The sequence below is a fragment of the Oncorhynchus masou genome, chromosome 10, assembly GCF_036934945.1.
Source record: "Oncorhynchus masou masou isolate Uvic2021 chromosome 10, UVic_Omas_1.1, whole genome shotgun sequence".
NCBI classification, from domain to species: Eukaryota; Metazoa; Chordata; class Actinopteri; order Salmoniformes; family Salmonidae; genus Oncorhynchus; species Oncorhynchus masou.
In genome coordinates, this window is record NC_088221.1 from 51,889,614 (window position 1) to 51,908,612 (window position 18,999).

General features: G+C 45.9%; 1 long non-coding RNA gene across 1 annotated transcript in view; it reads left to right on the top strand.

The window, feature by feature from the left end:
• The window catches only part of LOC135547029 (uncharacterized), an 84,936-nt gene that overhangs the window by 25,055 nt on the left and 40,882 nt on the right, over positions 1-18,999 (top strand). Inside the window, exon 2 of the long non-coding RNA XR_010456663.1 lies at positions 18,863-18,925. This is a non-coding gene — a long non-coding RNA (uncharacterized LOC135547029). The remainder of the gene's footprint in view (positions 1-18,862; positions 18,926-18,999) is intronic.

Here is an 18,999-nt window from a genome sequence, read left to right on the forward strand (position 1 = left end):
CAGTAGAGGTGGTACTATACTGGTTAGGAGACAGTAGAGGTGGTACTATACTGGTTAGGAGACAGTAGAGGTGGTACTATACTGGTTAGGAGACAGTAGAGGTGGTACTATACTGGTTAGGAGACAGTAGAGGTGGTACTATACTGGTTAGGAGACAGTAGAGGTGGTACTATACTGGTTAGGAGACAGTAGAGGTGGTACTATACTGGTTAGGAGACAGTAGAGGTGGGTACTATACTGGTTAGGAGACAGTAGAGGTGGTACTATACTGGTTAGGAGACAGTAGAGGTGGTACTATACTGGTTAGGAGACAGTAGAGGTGGTTCTATACTGGTTAGGAGACAGTAGAGGTGGGTACTATACTGGTTAGGAGACGGTAGAGGTGGTACTATACTGGTTAGGAGACAGTAGAGGTGGGTACTATACTGGTTAGGACACAGTAGAGGTGGTACTATACTGGTTAGGAGACAGTAGAGGTGGGTACTATACTGGTTAGGAGACAGTAGAGGTGGTACTATACTGGATAGGAGACAGTAGAGGTGGTACTATACTGGATAGGAGACACAGAGGTGGTACTATACTGGTTAGGAGACACAGTAGAGATGGTACTATACTGGTTAGGAGACACAGTAGAGGTGGTACTATACTGGATAGGAGACAGTAGAGGTGGTACTATACTGGTTAGGAGACAGTAGAGGTGGGTACTATACTGGTTAGGAGACACAGTAGAGGTGTTACTATACTGGTTAGGAGACAGTAGGGGTGGTACTATACTGGTTAGGAGACACAGTAGAGATGGTACTATACTGGTTAGGAGACACAGTAGAGGTGGGTACTATACTGGTTAGGAGACAGTAGAGGTGGTACTATACTGGATAGGAGACAGTAGAGGTGGTACTATACTGGTTAGGAGACAGTAGAGGTGGTACTATACTGGTTAGGAGACACAGTAGAGGTGGGTACTATACTGGTTAGGAGACACAGTAGAGGTGGGTACTATACTGGTTAGGAGACACAGTAGAGGTGGTACTATACTGGTTAGGAGACACTGTAGAGGTGGTACTATACTGGTTAGGAGACACAGTAGAGGTGGTACTATACTGGATAGGAGACAGTAGAGGTGGTACTATACTGGATAGGAGACAGTAGAGGTGGTACTATACTGGTTAGGAGACAGTAGAGGTGGTACTATACTGGTTAGGAGACAGTAGAGGTGGTACTATACTGGATAGGAGACAGTAGAGGTGGTACTATACTGGTTAGGAGACAGTAGAGGTGGTACTATACTGGTTAGGAGACACAGTAGAGGTGGGTACTATACTGGTTAGGAGACACAGTAGAGGTGGGTACTATACTGGTTAGGAGACACAGTAGAGGTGGTACTATACTGGTTAGGAGACACTGTAGAGGTGGTACTATACTGGTTAGGAGACACAGTAGAGGTGGTACTATACTGGATAGGAGACAGTAGAGGTGGTACTATACTGGATAGGAGACACAGAGGTGGTACTATACTGGTTAGGAGACAGTAGAGGTGGTACTATACTGGATAGGAGACAGTAGAGGTGGTACTATACTGGTTAGGAGACACAGTAGAGGTGGTACTATACTGGTTAGGAGACACAGTAGAGGTGGGTACTATACTGGTTAGGAGACACAGTAGAGGTGGGTACTATACTGGTTAGGAGACACAGTAGAGGTGGTACTATACTGGTTAGGAGACAGTAGAGGTGGTACTATACTGGTTAGGAGACACAGGTGGTACTATACTGGTTAGGAGACAGTAGAGGTGGTACTATACTGGTTAGGAGACAGTAGAGGTGGGTACTATACTGGTTAGGAGACAGTAGAGGTGTTACTATACTGGTTAGGGGACACAGAGGTGGTACTATACTGGTTAGGAGACAGTAGAGGTGGTACTATACTGGTTAGGAGACAGTAGGGGTGGTACTATACTGGTTAGGAGACACAGTAGAGATGGTACTATACTGGTTAGGAGACACAGTAGAGGTGGGTACTATACTGGTTAGGAGACACAGTAGAGGTGGGTACTATACTGGTTAGGAGACACAGTAGAGGTGGGTACTATACTGGTTAGGAGACACAGTAGAGGTGGTACTATACTGGTTAGGAGACACTGTAGAGGTGGTACTATACTGGTTAGGAGACACAGTAGAGGTGGTACTATACTGGATAGGAGACAGTAGAGGTGGTACTATACTGGATAGGAGACACAGAGGTGGTACTATACTGGTTAGGAGACAGTAGAGGTGGTACTATACTGGATAGGAGACAGTAGAGGTGGTACTATACTGGTTAGGAGACACAGTAGAGGTGGTACTATACTGGTTAGGAGACACAGTAGAGGTGGGTACTATACTGGTTAGGAGACACAGTAGAGGTGGGTACTATACTGGTTAGGAGACACAGTAGAGGTGGTACTATACTGGTTAGGAGACAGTAGAGGTGGTACTATACTGGTTAGGAGACACAGGTGGTACTATACTGGTTAGGAGACAGTAGAGGTGGTACTATACTGGTTAGGAGACAGTAGAGGTGGGTACTATACTGGTTAGGAGACAGTAGAGGTGGTACTATACTGGTTAGGAGACACAGGTGGTACTATACTGGTTAGGAGACAGTAGAGGTGGTACTATACTGGTTAGGAGACAGTAGAGGTGGTACTATACTGGTTAGGAGACAGTAGAGGTGGTACTATACTGGTTAGGAGACAGTAGGGGTGGTACTATACTGGTTAGGAGACACAGTAGAGATGGTACTATACTGGTTAGGAGACACAGTAGAGGTGGGTACTATACTGGTTAGGAGACACAGTAGAGGTGGGTACTATACTGGTTAGGAGACACAGTAGAGGTGGGTACTATACTGGTTAGGAGACACAGTAGAGGTGGTACTATACTGGTTAGGAGACACTGTAGAGGTGGTACTATACTGGTTAGGAGACACAGTAGAGGTGGTACTATACTGGATAGGAGACAGTAGAGGTGGTACTATACTGGATAGGAGACACAGAGGTGGTACTATACTGGTTAGGAGACAGTAGAGGTGGTACTATACTGGATAGGAGACAGTAGAGGTGGTACTATACTGGTTAGGAGACACAGTAGAGGTGGTACTATACTGGTTAGGAGACACAGTAGAGGTGGGTACTATACTGGTTAGGAGACACAGTAGAGGTGGGTACTATACTGGTTAGGAGACACAGTAGAGGTGGTACTATACTGGTTAGGAGACAGTAGAGGTGGTACTATACTGGTTAGGAGACACAGGTGGTACTATACTGGTTAGGAGACAGTAGAGGTGGTACTATACTGGTTAGGAGACAGTAGAGGTGGGTACTATACTGGTTAGGAGACAGTAGAGGTGTTACTATACTGGTTAGGGGACACAGAGGTGGTACTATACTGGTTAGGAGACAGTAGAGGTGGTACTATACTGGTTAGGAGACAGTAGAGGTGGTACTATACTGGTTAGGAGACACGGTAGAGGTGTTACTATACTGGTTAGGAGACACAGTAGAGGTGTTACTATACTGGTTAGGAGACACAGTAGAGGTGGTACTATACTGGTTAGGAGACAGTAGAGGTGGTACTATACTGGTTAGGAGACAGTAGAGGTGGTTCTATACTGGTTAGGAGACACAGTAGAGGTGGGTACTATACTGGTTAGGAGACACAGTAGAGGTGGGTACTATACTGGTTAGGAGACACAGTAGAGGTGGGTACTATACTGGTTAGGAGACACAGTAGAGGTGGTACTATACTGGTTAGGAGACAGTAGAGGTGGTACTATACTGGTTAGGACACAGCAGAGGTGGTACTATACTGGTTAGGAGACAGTAGAGGTGGTACTATACTGGTTAGGAGACAGTAGAGGTGGTACTATACTGGTTAGGAGACAGTAGAGGTGGTACTATACTGGTTAGGAGACAGTAGAGGTGGTACTATACTGGTTAGGAGACACAGTAGAGGTGGGTACTATACTGGTTAGGAGACAGTAGAGGTGGGTACTATACTGGTTAGGAGACAGTAGAGGTGGTACTATACTGGTTAGGAGACACAGTAGAGGTGGTACTATACTGGTTAGGAGACACAGTAGAGGTGGTACTATACTGGTTAGGAGACAGTAGAGGTGGTACTATACTGGTTAGGAGACAGTAGAGGTGGTACTATACTGGTTAGGAGACAGTAGAGGTGGTACTATACTGGTTAGGAGACAGTAGAGGTGGTACTATACTGGTTAGGAGACAGTAGAGGTGGTACTATACTGGTTAGGAGACACAGTAGAGGTGGTACTATACTGGTTAGGAGACACAGAGGTGGTACTATACTGGTTAGGAGACACAGTAGAGGTGGTACTATACTGGTTAGGAGACACAGAGGTGGTACTATACTGGTTAGGAGACACAGAGGTGGTACTATACTGGATAGGAGACACAGAGGTGGTACTATACTGGTTAGGAGACACAGTAGAGGTGGTACTATACTGGATAGGAGACACAGAGGTGGTACTATACTGGATAGGAGACACAGAGGTGGTACTATACTGGATAGGAGACAGTAGAGGTGGTACTATACTGGTTAGGAGACAGTAGAGGTGGGTACTATACTGGTTAGGAGACAGTAGAGGTGGTACTATACTGGTTAGGAGACACAGTAGAGGTGGTACTATACTGGTTAGGAGACACAGTAGAGGTGGTACTATACTGGTTAGGAGACACAGAGGTGGTACTATACTGGATAGGAGACACAGAGGTGGTACTATACTGGTTAGGAGACACAGTAGAGGTGGTACTATACTGGTTAGGAGACACAGAGGTGGTACTATACTGGATAGGAGACACAGAGGTGGTACTATACTGGATAGGAGACACAGAGGTGGTACTATACTGGATAGGAGACAGTAGAGGTGGTACTATACTGGTTAGGAGACAGTAGAGGTGGGTACTATACTGGTTAGGAGACAGTAGAGGTGGGTACTATACTGGTTAGGAGACAGTAGAGGTGGTACTATACTGGTTAGGAGACACAGTAGAGGTGGTACTATACTGGTTAGGAGACACAGAGGTGGTACTATACTGGATAGGAGACACAGAGGTGGTACTATACTGGATAGGAGACACAGAGGTGGTACTATACTGGTTAGGAGACACAGTAGAGGTGGTACTATACTGGTTAGGAGACACAGAGGTGGTACTATACTGGATAGGAGACACAGAGGTGGTACTATACTGGATAGGAGACAGTAGAGGTGGTACTATACTGGTTAGGAGACAGTAGAGGTGGGTACTATACTGGTTAGGAGACAGTAGAGGTGGTACTATACTGGTTAGGAGACACAGTAGAGGTGGGTACTATACTGGTTAGGAGACACAGAGGTGGTACTATACTGGTTAGGAGACACAGTAGAGGTGGTACTATACTGGTATAGTGAGGTGGTACTATACTGGTATAGTGAGGTGGTACTATACTGGTATAGTGAGGTGGTACTATACTGGTATAGTGAGGTGGTACTGTACTGGTATAGTGAGGTGGTACTGTACTGGTATAGTGAGGTGGTACTGTACTGGTATAGTGAGGTGGTACTATACTGGTATAGTGAGGTGGTACTATACTGGTATAGTGAGGTGGTACTGTACTGGTATAGTGAGGTGGTACTATACTGGTATAGTGAGGTGGTACTGTACTGGTATAGTGAGGTGGTACTGTACTGGTATAGTGAGGTGGTACTGTACTGGTATAGTGAGGTGGTACTGTACTGGTATAGTGAGGTGGTACTGTACTGGTATAGTGAGGTGGTACTGTACTGGTATAGTGAGGTGGTACTGTACTGGTATAGTGAGGTGGTACTGTACTGGTATAGTGAGGTGGTACTGTACTGGTATAGTGAGGTGGTACTGTACTGGTATAGTGAGGTGTTTAGGGATCCTTCCACTGCTTTCATTACAACCACACAAGGAGGTCAAAGGCAGGCTGGTTCCCAGCTTGGTGAGTTCACAGCTAGCTATCCCAGCTACCCTGGGGGTGACTGTGAGGGCCTGGGGGTGGGGGTGACGGTGAGGGGGTGAGGGCCTGGGGTGGGTGAGACGGTGAGGGCCTGGGGGTGGGGGGTGGGGGTGAGGGCCTGGGGTGGGCGAGACGGTGAGGGCCTGGGGGTAGGGGTGACGGTGAGGTCCTGGGATTGAGGGCTTGGGCCCCATGTGTTGGTGGAAGCTGAGACACTTTTATAAATGACTGATCCCGTGAAGCTGAGACGCGCCGTCTCTTGGCATGTTTCAAACCACTGGTGTTAAGTTCCTTCACCAAATAAAGTGAATAAGAAGGTTCTTGAAAATGTTTCTTAATTCCAAGATGGCTAAACCCTCGTCTTAAACTCAGGGCAGTGAGAGAGAACAGCTCAGGAAAGCAATGGAACATGTTTAATTCACCAACTTCATCTGAAAGTTTCCATATTGATTAATTTAATCACAAGAATATGTTTTAGTAATCGGTAATCTCCCTCAGAGATAAAGCTAACGTGATTGCCATTGCTAGCTAGATAGCTAGCTAAAATGGTTGCTTAGCAACAAACATCTTTAAATCGATTTGTAAGACTGTATTTGAGAAGTTCGTTGTAATGATTTTCTATCTTAAGAGTTTGTGAATTTACGAACTATCTTCATGAAGTTAAAAAATAAATAAAGAATCTTAATAAGAAGCTTAAGTTTTTTTTAAGTTAAGTGTTTTGTGAAGTGCCCTGACACTTTTCGTGTGTTTTTATAATTTCCAGGGTTTACATGGACCCATATCTCAGCCCTGTCGCCTCCCAGTCCTGACCACAGTGCCACACGTGTCTCCCTGCTGCCAACCGCTCCGGACCCCTATCACCCTATTAGGCTTTTATTACTAAAATCATCACAGGCTAACTATTGTTAGCATAGCCATCGATTTAAGCCATGCCTTATCACATGGAATGCATGTGGTAGCTAGCAGGTTGTGTGTGTTTGTGTGTACTTCTAGTGAGCATTCCCACCTGGGTCTATGACCTAGCAGCCCAAATCCCAAGACTAACACATGGGATTCAGCAATGTGTGTTGGCTCCCTGCTAGGAGATGCTCGGTGAGCCTTGTGACTGTCAACAGTTAAAAGAGGAAACTGCTACAAGGGGTTCCTAGAGGCTGGCTCAGATTACCAATCAAAACATTCTGCTTCAGATATGGCTTGACTGTAGTAGTGTGGGCTTTGCCTGTAGTAGTGTGGGCTTTGCCTGTAGTAGTGTGGGCTTTGACTGTACTAGTGTGGGCTTTGACTGTACTAGTGTGGGCTTTGCCAGTAGCAGTGTGGGCTTTGACTGTAGCAGTGTGGGCTTTGACTGTAGCAGTGTGGGCTTTGACTGTAGCAGTGTGGGCTTTAACTGTAGCAGTGTGGGCTTTGCCTGTAGCAGTGTGGGCTTTGACTGTAGCAGTGTGGGCTTTGCCTGTAGCAGTGTGGGCTTTGACTGTAGTAGTGTGGGCTTTGACTGTAGTAGTGTGGGCTTTGCCTGTAGCAGTGTGGGCTTTGCCTGTAGCAGTGTGGGCTTTGCCTGTAGCAGTGTGGGCTTTGCCTGTAGCAGTGTGGGCTTTGCCTGTACTAGTGTGGGCTTTGCCTGTACTAGTGTGGGCTTTGCCTGTAGTAGTGTGGGCTTTGCCTGTAGTAGTGTGGGCTTTGACTGTAGTAGTGTGGGCTTTGACTGTAGTAGTGTGGCTTTGACTGTAGTAGTGTGGGCTTTGACTGTAGTAGTGTGGGCTTTGACTGTAGTAGTGTGGGCTTTGACTGTAGTAGTGTGGGCTTTGCCAGTAGTAGTGTGGGCTTTGCCAGTAGTAGTGTGGGCTTTGCCTGTAGCAGTGTGGGCTTTGCCTGTAGCAGTGTGGGCTTTGCCTGTAGCAGTGTGGGCTTTGCCTGTAGTAGTGTGGGCTTTGCCTGTAGCAGTGTGGGCTTTGACTGTAGCAGTGTGGGCTTTGACTGTAGCAGTGTGGGCTTTGCCAGTAGTAGTGTGGGCTTTGCCTGTAGTAGTGTGGGCTTTGCCTGTAGTAGTGTGGGCTTTGCCAGTAGTAGTGTGGGCTTTGCCTGTAGTAGTGTGGGCTTTGCCTGAAGTAGTGTGGGCTTTGCCTGTAGCAGTGTGGGCTTTGACTGTAGCAGTGTGGGCTTTGACTGTAGTAGTGTGGGCTTTGCCTGTAGTAGTGTGGGCTTTGCCTGTAGTAGTGTGGGCTTTGCCTGTAGTAGTGTGGGCTTTGCCTGTAGTAGTGTGGGCTTTGCCAGTAGTAGTGTGGGCTTTGCCTGTAGTAGTGTGGGCTTTGCCTGTAGTAGTGTGGGCTTTGCCTGTAGTAGTGTGGGCTTTGCCAGTAGTAGTGTGGGCTTTGCCAGTAGTAGTGTGGGCTTTGCCTGTAGTAGTGTGGGCTTTGCCTGTAGTAGTGTGGGCTTTGCCTGTAGTAGTGTGGGCTTTGCCTGGGATTTGATGTGTGATTAGAGGCAAGTTTAGCTGTTGTCTGCCTAGCCCACTAGCTGGTTAACCCTTAAACTCTTGATGGTAGAACTTTCTCCTTGGGATTATCATAAACCCTTAAGTTCTGTAAAGTCCATGGAGAATAAGAGCTCCTCCTCCCAGCTGACCACTGCACTGAGGCTAGTAAACACTGTCACCACTGATAAATCATTGAGAATGTCAATAAGCATTTTTCTACTGCTGGCCATGCTTTCCACCTGGCTACCCCTACCCCGGTCTACAGCCCTGCACCCCCCACAGCAACTTGCCCAAGCCTCCCCATTTCTCCTTCACCCAAATCCAGATAGCTGATGTTCTGAAAGAGTTGCAAAATCTGGACCCGATAAATCAGCAGGGCTTGACAATCTGGACCCTGTCTTTCTAAAATTATCCACTGAAATTGTTGCCACCTCTATTACTAGCCTGTTCAACCTCTCTTTCGTATCGTCTGAGATCTCCAAAGATTGGAAAGCTGCCGCGGTCATCCCCCTCTTCAATGGGGGAGACCCTCTAGACCCAAACTGCTACAGACTTATATTTATCCTACCCTGTCTTTCTAAGGTCTTTGAAAGCCAAGTTAACAATCAGATCGGCGACCATTTCGAATCCCACCATACCTTCTCCGCTATGCAAACTGGTTTCAGAGCTGGTCACGGGTGCACCTCAGCCACGTTCAAGGTCCTAAACGATATCATAACCGCCATCGATAAGAGACATTACTGTGCAGCCGTCTTCGTCGACCTGGCAAAGGCTTTCGACTCTGTCAATCACCGCATTCTTATCGACAGACTCAACAGCCTTGGTTTCTCAAATGACTGCTTTGCCTGGTTCACCAACTACTCAGACAGAGTTCAGTGTGTCAAATCAGAGGGCATGCTGTCCGGACCTCTGGCAGTCTCTATGGGGGTGCCACAGGGTTCAATCTCGGGCCGACTCTTTTCTCTGTATGCATCAATGAAGTCGCTCTTGCTGCTGGTGATTCTCTGATCCACCTCTACGCAGACGACACCATTCTGTATACTTCTGGCCCTTCTTTGGACACTGTGTTAACTAACCTCCAGACGAGCTTCAATGCCATACAACTCTCCTTCCGTGGCCTCCAGCTGCTCTTAAATGCAAGTAAAACTTAATGCATGCTATTCAACCGATCGCTGCCTGTACCTGCCCGCCCGTCCAGCATCACTACTCTGGACGGTTCTGACTTAAAATATGTGGACAACTACAAATACCTAGATGTCTGGTTAGACTGTAAACTCTCCTTCCAGACTCACATTAAACATCTCCAATCCAAAATTAAATCTAGAATCGGCTTCCTATTTTGCAACAAAGCCTCCTTCACTCATGCTGCCAAACATACCCTCGTAAAACTGACCATCCTACCGATCCTTGGCTTCGGCGACATCATTTACAAAATAGCCTCCAACACTCTTCAGCAAATTGGATGCAGTCTATCACAGTGCCATCCGTTTTGTCACTAAAGCCCCATATACCACCCACCACTGCGACCTGTCTGCTCTCGTTGGCTGGCCCTCGCTTCATATTTGTTGACAAACCCACTGGCTCCAGGTCATCTAAGTCTTTGCTAGGTAAAGCCCCGCCTTATCTCAGCTCACTGGTCACCATAGCAGCACCCACCCGTAGCACGCGCTCCAGCAGGTATATCTCACTGGTCATCCCCAAAGCCAATTCCTCCTTCGGCCGCCTCTCCTTCCAGTTCTCTGCTGCCAATGACTGGAACTAACTGCAAAAATCACTGAAGCTGGAGACTCATTTCTCCCTCTCTAACTTTAAGCATCAGCTGTCAGAGCAGCTCACAGATCACTGCACCTGTACATAGCTCATCTGTAAACAGCCCATCCAACTACTTCATCCCCATACTGTTATTTATTTTCTTCTCTTTTTACCCCAGTATCTCTACTAGCATATTCATCATCTGCTCCAGTGTTAAATTGCTATATTGTAATTACTTCGCCACAATGGCCTATTTATTGCCTTACCTCCTTACTTAATTTGCACTGTATATAGATTTTTCTACTGTATTATTGACTGTATGTTTGTTTATTCCATGTGTAACTCTGTTTTTGTTTGTGTCGCACTGCTTTGCTTTATCTTGGCCAGGTCTCAGTTGTAAATAGGAACTTGTTCTCAACTGGCCTACCTGGTTAAATTAAGGTGAAATTAAATAAAATACTCTGTCACTCCCTTTTATACCCTTATTTGCCCATTGATTGTGTCCAAATTTGCCTTTAAATAAATATTAAATATAGTGCATCCCATTTGGTCCAAACCTTTGTCCAAACCTTTGTCCTAACGATGAGTCAGACATGAGGGATCCAATGGAATAGTCAAGACACTCACGGACCCCGCCAATCCCACGCCACACCAAATATCCCCTGTTCAGAGAACCGTGATGGAGCTGCAGGGGCTCACTGTTGTTATGTGGTAGTCTATCTGTGTCGTATATTTTAGGTTATACGGTAGTCTGTCTGTCATGATGAGAACTTGTTCTCAACTGGCCTACCTGGTTAAATAAAGGTGAAATAAAATAGAAAAAATGTAATGAGTTGGTGTACTTTAGGTTATACTGTAGTTTGTTGTGAGTTGGTGTACTTTAGGTTATATGGTAGTCTGTCGTGAGTTGGTGGACTTTAGGTTATACGGTAGATGTTGTGAGTTGGTGTACTTTAGGTTATATGGTAGTCTTGTGAGTTGGTGGACTTTAGGTTATATGGTAGTCTGTTGTGAGTTGGTGGACTTTAGGTTATATGGTAGTCTGTTGTGAGTTGGTGGACTTTAGGTTATACGGTAGTCTGTCGTGAGTTGGTGGACTTTAGGTTATATGGTAGTCTGTTGTGAGTTGGTGGACTTTAGGTTATATGGTAGTCTGTTGTGAGTTGGTGGACTTTAGGTTATATGGTAGTCTTGTGAGTTGGTGGACTTTAGGTTATATGGTAGTCTGTTGTGAGTTGGTGTACTTTAGGTTATATGGTAGTCTTGTGAGTTGGTGGACTTTAGGTTATACGGTAGTCTGTCGTGAGTTGGTGGACTTTAGGTTATATGGTAGTCTGTTGTGAGTTGGTGGACTTTAGGTTATATGGTAGTCTGTCGTGAGTTGGTGGACTTTAGGTTATATGGTAGTCTTGTGAGTTGGTGTACTTTAGGTTATATGGTAGTCTGTTGTGAGTTGGTGGACTTTAGGTTATACGGTAGATGTTGTGAGTTGGTGTACTTTAGGTTATATGGTAGTCTGTTGTGAGTTGGTGGACTTTAGGTTATATGGTAGATGTTGTGAGTTGGTGTACTTTAGGTTATACGGTAGTCTGTCGTGAGTTGGTGTACTTTAGGTTATACGGTAGATGTTGTGAGTTGGTGTACTTTAGGTTATACGGTAGTCGTGAGTTGGTGTACTTTAGGTTATACGGTAGTCTGTCGTGAGTTGGTGGACTTTAGGTTATATGGTAGTCTGTCGTGAGTTGGTGTACTTTAGGTTATATGGTAGTCTGTTGTGAGTTGGTGGACTTTAGGTTATATGGTAGTCTGTTGTGAGTTGGTGTACTTTAGGTTATATGGTAGTCTGTCGTGAGTTGGTGTACTTTAGGTTATATGGTAGTCTGTTGTGAGTTGGTGTACTTTAGGTTATATGGTAGTCTGTCGTGAGTTGGTGTACTTTAGGTTATATGGTAGTCTGTTGTGAGTTGGTGTACTTTAGGTTATATGGTAGATGTTGTGAGTTGGTGGACTTTAGGTTATATGGTAGTCTGTTGTGAGTTGGTGGACTTTAGGTTATAATTGCCCTGGGCTGCCTGTGTGGGTGTTGTCTGAGAGCTACCCTGAGCTGTCGGTCATGTCATTGGAGAGAGAAAGCTCGTCTCTCTCTGTTCTTGTTAGGGTTGAGTATCTGGGAAATTCCACAGTAATGGAGTTACGCTGAAACACTTTAAAATGTATACCAAACAAAAACCATTGATTTCAAAGTTGAACAAACCGTCCGACTCTACTGTCGTTATCGGCTGGCGGGAGGTTTTATTATTTATTTTCTTGGCTCTTGGCCTTGAGCCTTCAGAGACGAGTCTGGTTTCTCCGTTTAGACAAAACATTCTGCAGACCGAGATACTGGTCTGTCATAGTCCCCTGTTTGTATGTGTGTATGTAGCAGACAGAGAGACTGGTCTGTCATGGTCCCCTGTTTGTATGTATGTATGTAGCAGACAGAGACACTGGTCTGTCATGGTCCCCTGTTTGTATGTATGTAGCAGACAGAGACTGGTCTGTCATGGTCCCCTGTTTGTATGTATGTATGTAGCAGACAGAGACACTGGTCTGTCATGGTCCCCTGTTTGTATGTATGTAGCAGACAGAGAGACTGGTCTGTCATGGTCCCCTGTTTGTATGTATGTAGCAGACAGAGACTCTGGTCTGTCATGGTCCCCTGTTTGTATGTTTGTAGCAGACAGAGATACTGGTCTGTCATAGTCCCCTGTTTGTATGTATGTATGTAGCAGACAGAGAGACTGGTCTGTCATGGTCCCCTGTTTGTATGTATGTAGCAGACAGAGACACTGGTCTGTCATGGTCCCCTGTTTGTATGTATGTAGCAGACAGAGACTCTGGTCTGTCATGGTCCCCTGTTTGTATGTATGTAGCAGACAGAGAGACTGGTCTGTCATGGTCCCCTGTTTGTATGTATGTATGTAGCAGACAGAGATACGGGTCTGTCATGGTCCCCTGTTTGTATGTATGTAGCAGACAGAGACTGGTCTGTCATGGTCCCCTGTTTGTATGTATGTATGTAGCAGACAGAGACACTGGTCTGTCATGGTCCCCTGTTTGTATGTATGTAGCAGACAGAGAGACTGGTCTGTCATGGTCCCCTGTTTGTATGTATGTAGCAGACAGAGAGACTGGTCTGTCATGGTCCCCTGTTTGTATGTATGTAGCAGACAGAGACACTGGTCTGTCATGGTCCCCTGTTTGTATGTATGTATGTAGCAGACAGAGAGACTGGTCTGTCATGGTCCCCTGTTTGTATGTATGTATGTAGCAGACAGAGACACTGGTCTGTCATGGTCCCCTGTTTGTATGTATGTAGCAGACAGAGAGACTGGTCTGTCATGGTCCCCTGTTTGTATGTATGTATGTAGCAGACAGAGACACTGGTCTGTCATGGTCCCCTGTTTGTATGTGTGTATGTAGCAGACAGAGACACTGGTCTGTCATGGTCCCCTGTTTGTATGTATGTAGCAGACAGAGAGACTGGTCTGTCATGGTCCCCTGTTTGTATGTATGTATGTAGCAGACAGAGAGACTGGTCTGTCATGGTCCCCTGTTTGTATGTATGTAGCAGACAGAGACACTGGTCTGTCATGGTCCCCTGTTTGTATGTATGTATGTAGCAGACAGAGAGACTGGTCTGTCATGGTCCCCTGTTTGTATGTATGTATGTAGCAGACAGAGAGACTGGTCTGTCATGGTCCCCTGTTTGTATGTATGTAGCAGACAGAGAGACTGGTCTGTCATGGTCCCCTGTTTGTATGTATGTAGCAGACAGAGAGACTGGTCTGTCATGGTCCCCTGTTTGTATGTATGTATGTAGCAGACAGAGACACTGGTCTGTCATGGTCCCCTGTTTGTATGTATGTAGCAGACAGAGATACTGGTCTGTCATGGTCCCCTGTTTGTATGTATGTAGCAGACAGAGAGACTGGTCTGTCATGGTCCCCTGTTTGTATGTATGTAGCAGACAGAGACACTGGTCTGTCATGGTCCCCTGTTTGTATGTATGTATGTAGCAGACAGAGATACTGGTCTGTCATGGTCCCCTGTTTGTATGTATGTAGCAGACAGAGACACTGGTCTGTCATGGTCCCCTGTTTGTATGTATGTATGTAGCAGACAGAGAGACTGGTCTGTCATGGTCCCCTGTTTGTATGTATGTATGTAGCAGACAGAGAGACTGGTCTGTCATGGTCCCCTGTTTGTATGTATGTATGTAGCAGACAGAGAGACTGGTCTGTCATGGTCCCCTGTTTGTATGTATGTATGTAGCAGACAGAGACTCTGGTCTGTCATGGTCCCCTGTTTGTTGTATGTATGCAGACAGAGATACTGGTCTGTCATGGTCCCCTGTTTGTATGTATGTAGCAGACAGAGACACTGGTCTGTCATGGTCCCCTGTTTGTATGTATGTAGCAGACAGAGAGACTGGTCTGTCATAGTCCCCTGTTTGTATGTATGTATGTAGCAGACAGAGAGACTGGTCTGTCATGGTCCCCTGTTTGTATGTATGTAGCAGACAGAGATACTGGTCTGTCATGGTCCCCTGTTTGTATGTATGTATGTAGCAGACAGAGAGACTGGTCTGTCATGGTCCCCTGTTTGTATGTATGTATGTAGCAGACAGAGAGACTGGTCTGTCATGGTCCCCTGTTTGTATGTATGTATGTAGCAGACAGAGAGACTGGTCTGTCATGGTCCCCTGTTTGTATGTATGTATGTAGCAGACAGAGAGACTGGTCTGTCATGGTCCCCTGTTTGTATGTATGTATGTAGCAGACAGAGAGACTGGTCTGTCATGGTCCCCTGTTTGTATGTATGTATGTAGCAGACAGAGAGACTGGTCTGTCATGGTCCCCTGTTTGTATGTATGTATGTAGCAGACAGAGATACTGGTCTGTCATGGTCCCCTGTTTGTTTGTATGTAGCAGACAGAGAGACTGGTCTGTCATGGTCCCCTGTATGTATGTATGTAGCAGACAGAGACACTGGTCTGTCATGGTCCCCTGTTTGTATGTATGTAGCAGACAGAGACACTGGTCTGTCATGGTCCCCTGTTTGTATGTATGTATGTAGCAGACAGAGATACTGGTCTGTCATGGTCCCCTGTTTGTATGTATGTATGTAGCAGACAGAGACACTGGTCTGTCATGGTCCCCTGTTTGTATGTATGTATGTAGCAGACAGAGAGACTGGTCTGTCATGGTCCCCTGTTTGTATGTATGTATGTAGCAGACAGAGAGACTGGTCTGTCATGGTCCCCTGTTTGTATGTATGTATGTAGCAGACAGAGAGACTGGTCTGTCATGGTCCCCTGTTTGTATGTATGTAGCAGACAGAGATACTGGTCTGTCATGGTCCCCTGTTTGTATGTATGTAGCAGACAGAGACTGGTCTGTCATGGTCCCCTGTTTGTATGTATGTAGCAGACAGAGAGACTGGTCTGTCATGGTCCCCTGTTTGTATGTATGTATGTAGCAGACAGAGAGACTGGTCTGTCATGGTCCCCTGTTTGTATGTATGTAGCAGACAGAGAGACTGGTCTGTCATGGTCCCCTGTTTGTATGTATGTATGTAGCAGACAGAGACACTGGTCTGTCATGGTCCCCTGTTTGTATGTATGTATGTAGCAGACAGAGAGACTGGTCTGTCATGGTCCCCTGTATGTATGTATGTAGCAGACAGAGAGACTGGTCTGTCATGGTCCCCTGTTTGTATGTATGTAGCAGACAGAGAGACTGGTCTGTCATGGTCCCCTGTTTGTATGTATGTATGTAGCAGACAGAGAGACTGGTCTGTCATGGTCCCCTGTTTGTTTGTATGTAGCAGACAGAGAGACTGGTCTGTCATGGTCCCCTGTTTGTATGTATGTAGCAGACAGAGATACTGGTCTGTCATGGTCCCCTGTTTGTATGTATGTAGCAGACAGAGAGACTGGTCTGTCATAGTCCCCTGTATGTATGTATGTATGTAGCAGACAGAGAGACTGGTCTGTCATGGTCCCCTGTATGTATGTATGTATGTAGCAGACAGAGAGACTGGTCTGTCATGGTCCCCTGTTTGTATGTATGTATGTAGCAGACAGAGAGACTGGTCTGTCATGGTCCCCTGTTTGTATGTATGTATGTAGCAGACAGAGAGACTGGTCTGTCATGGTCCCCTGTTTGTATGTATGTATGTAGCAGACAGAGAGACTGGTCTGTCATGGTCCCCTGTTTGTATGTATGTATGTAGCAGACAGAGAGACTGGTCTGTCATGGTCCCCTGTTTGTTTGTATGTATGTAGCAGACAGAGAGACTGGTCTGTCATGGTCCCCTGTTTGTATGTATGTAGCAGACAGAGATACTGGTCTGTCATGGTCCCCTGTTTGTATGTATGTATGTAGCAGACAGAGAGACTGGTCTGTCATGGTCCCCTGTTTGTATGTATGTATGTAGCAGACAGAGAGACTGGTCTGTCATGGTCCCCTGTTTGTATGTATGTATGTAGCAGACAGAGAGACTGGTCTGTCATGGTCCCCTGTTTGTATGTATGTAGCAGACAGAGACACTGGTCTGTCATGGTCCCTGTTTGTATGTATGTATGTAGCAGACAGAGATACTGGTCTGTCATGGTCCCCTGTTTGTATGTATGTAGCAGACAGAGAGACTGGTCTGTCATGGTCCCCTGTTTGTATGTATGTATGTAGCAGACAGAGAGACTGGTCTGTCATGGTCCCCTGTTTGTATGTATGTATGTAGCAGACAGAGAGACTGGTCTGTCATGGTCCCCTGTTTGTATGTATGTAGCAGACAGAGAGACTGGTCTGTCATGGTCCCCTGTTTGTATGTATGTATGTAGCAGACAGAGAGACTGGTCTGTCATGGTCCCCTGTTTGTATGTATGTATGTAGCAGACAGAGAGACTGGTCTGTCATGGTCCCCTGTTTGTATGTATGTAGCAGACAGAGATACTGGTCTGTCATGGTCCCCTGTTTGTATGTGTGTAGCAGACAGAGAGACTGGTCTGTCATGGTCCCCTGTTTGTATGTGTGTATGTAGCAGACAGAGAGACTGGTCTGTCATGGTCCCCTGTTTGTATGTATGTATGTAGCAGACAGAGAGACTGGTCTGTCATGGTCCCCTGTTTGTATGTATGTAGCAGACAGAGAGACTGGTCTGTCATGGTCCCCTGTTTGTATGTATGTATGTAGCAGACAGAGAGACTGGTCTGTCATGGTCCCCTGTTTGTATGTATGTATGTAGCAGACAGAGAGACTGGTCTGTCATGGTCCCCTGTTTGTATGTATGTATGTAGCAGACAGAGAGACTGGTCTGTCATGGTCCCCTGTTTGTATGTATGTATGTAGCAGACAGAGAGACTGGTCTGTCATAGTCCCCTGTTTGTATGTATGTAGCAGACAGAGACTGGTCTGTCATGGTCCCCTGTTTGTATGTATGTATGTAGCAGACAGAGATACTGGTCTGTCATGGTCCCCTGTTTGTATGTATGTATGTAGCAGACAGAGAGACTGGTCTGTCATGGTCCCCTGTTTGTATGTATGTAGCAGACAGAGACACTGGTCTGTCATGGTCCCCTGTTTGTATGTATGTATGTAGCAGACAGAGAGACTGGTCTGTCATGGTCCCCTGTTTGTATGTATGTATGTAGCAGACAGAGATACTGGTCTGTCATGGTCCCCTGTTTGTATGTATGTAGCAGACAGAGACACTGGTCTGTCATGGTCCCCTGTTTGTATGTATGTATGTAGCAGACAGAGAGACTGGTCTGTCATGGTCCCCTGTTTGTATGTATGTATGTAGCAGACAGAGAGACTGGTCTGTCATGGTCCCCTGTTTGTATGTATGTATGTAGCAGACAGAGAGACTGGTCTGTCATGGTCCCCTGTTTGTATGTATGTATGTAGCAGACAGAGAGACTGGTCTGTCATGGTCCCCTGTTTGTATGTATGTAGCAGACAGAGATTCTGGTCTGTCATGGTCCCCTGTATGTATGTATGTAGCAGACAGAGACACTGGTCTGTCATGGTCCCCTGTTTGTATGTATGTAGCAGACAGAGACACTGGTCTGTCATGGTCCCCTGTTTGTATGTATGTTTGTATGTAGCAGACAGAGATACTGGTCTGTCATAGTCCCCTGTTTGTATGTATGTTTGTATGTAGCACACACACACAGTACCAGTCAGAAGGTTGGACACACCTACTCATTCAAGGATTGTTCTTTATTTGTACTATTTTCTACATTGTAGAATAATAGTGAAGACATCAACACTATGAAATAACACATATGGAATCATGTAGTAGCCCCCTCTCACGCATTCTCTCAACCAGCTTCATGAGGTAGTCACCTGGAATGCATTTCAATTAACAGTCTTACCCTTTTTTTTGTGTTTGGCACTTGACAGACATTATGCAAATCAAATATGTCTACAGTAACGGGTAGATGTAGCTGAGTCAGCAGAAAGCAGAGGGGGAGGGGGAGTGGATTGATATTCTGCGTTGAATCCACACAAATTCTTGTTCTGCACTCTGAAATAATGTTCTTTCCTTCCTTCTTTTTAACCATCAGGGTTGTTTCCTGCCAGACCTTAGTGGGCGGTGAGCTTGGCTGGCTAGCTATACTACACCGAAGGTAAGAACTGTAGTAGTACTTATTCTATACTCACTCGCACACAGACGTGTGGCCCATCTCTCGTACTATTTCCA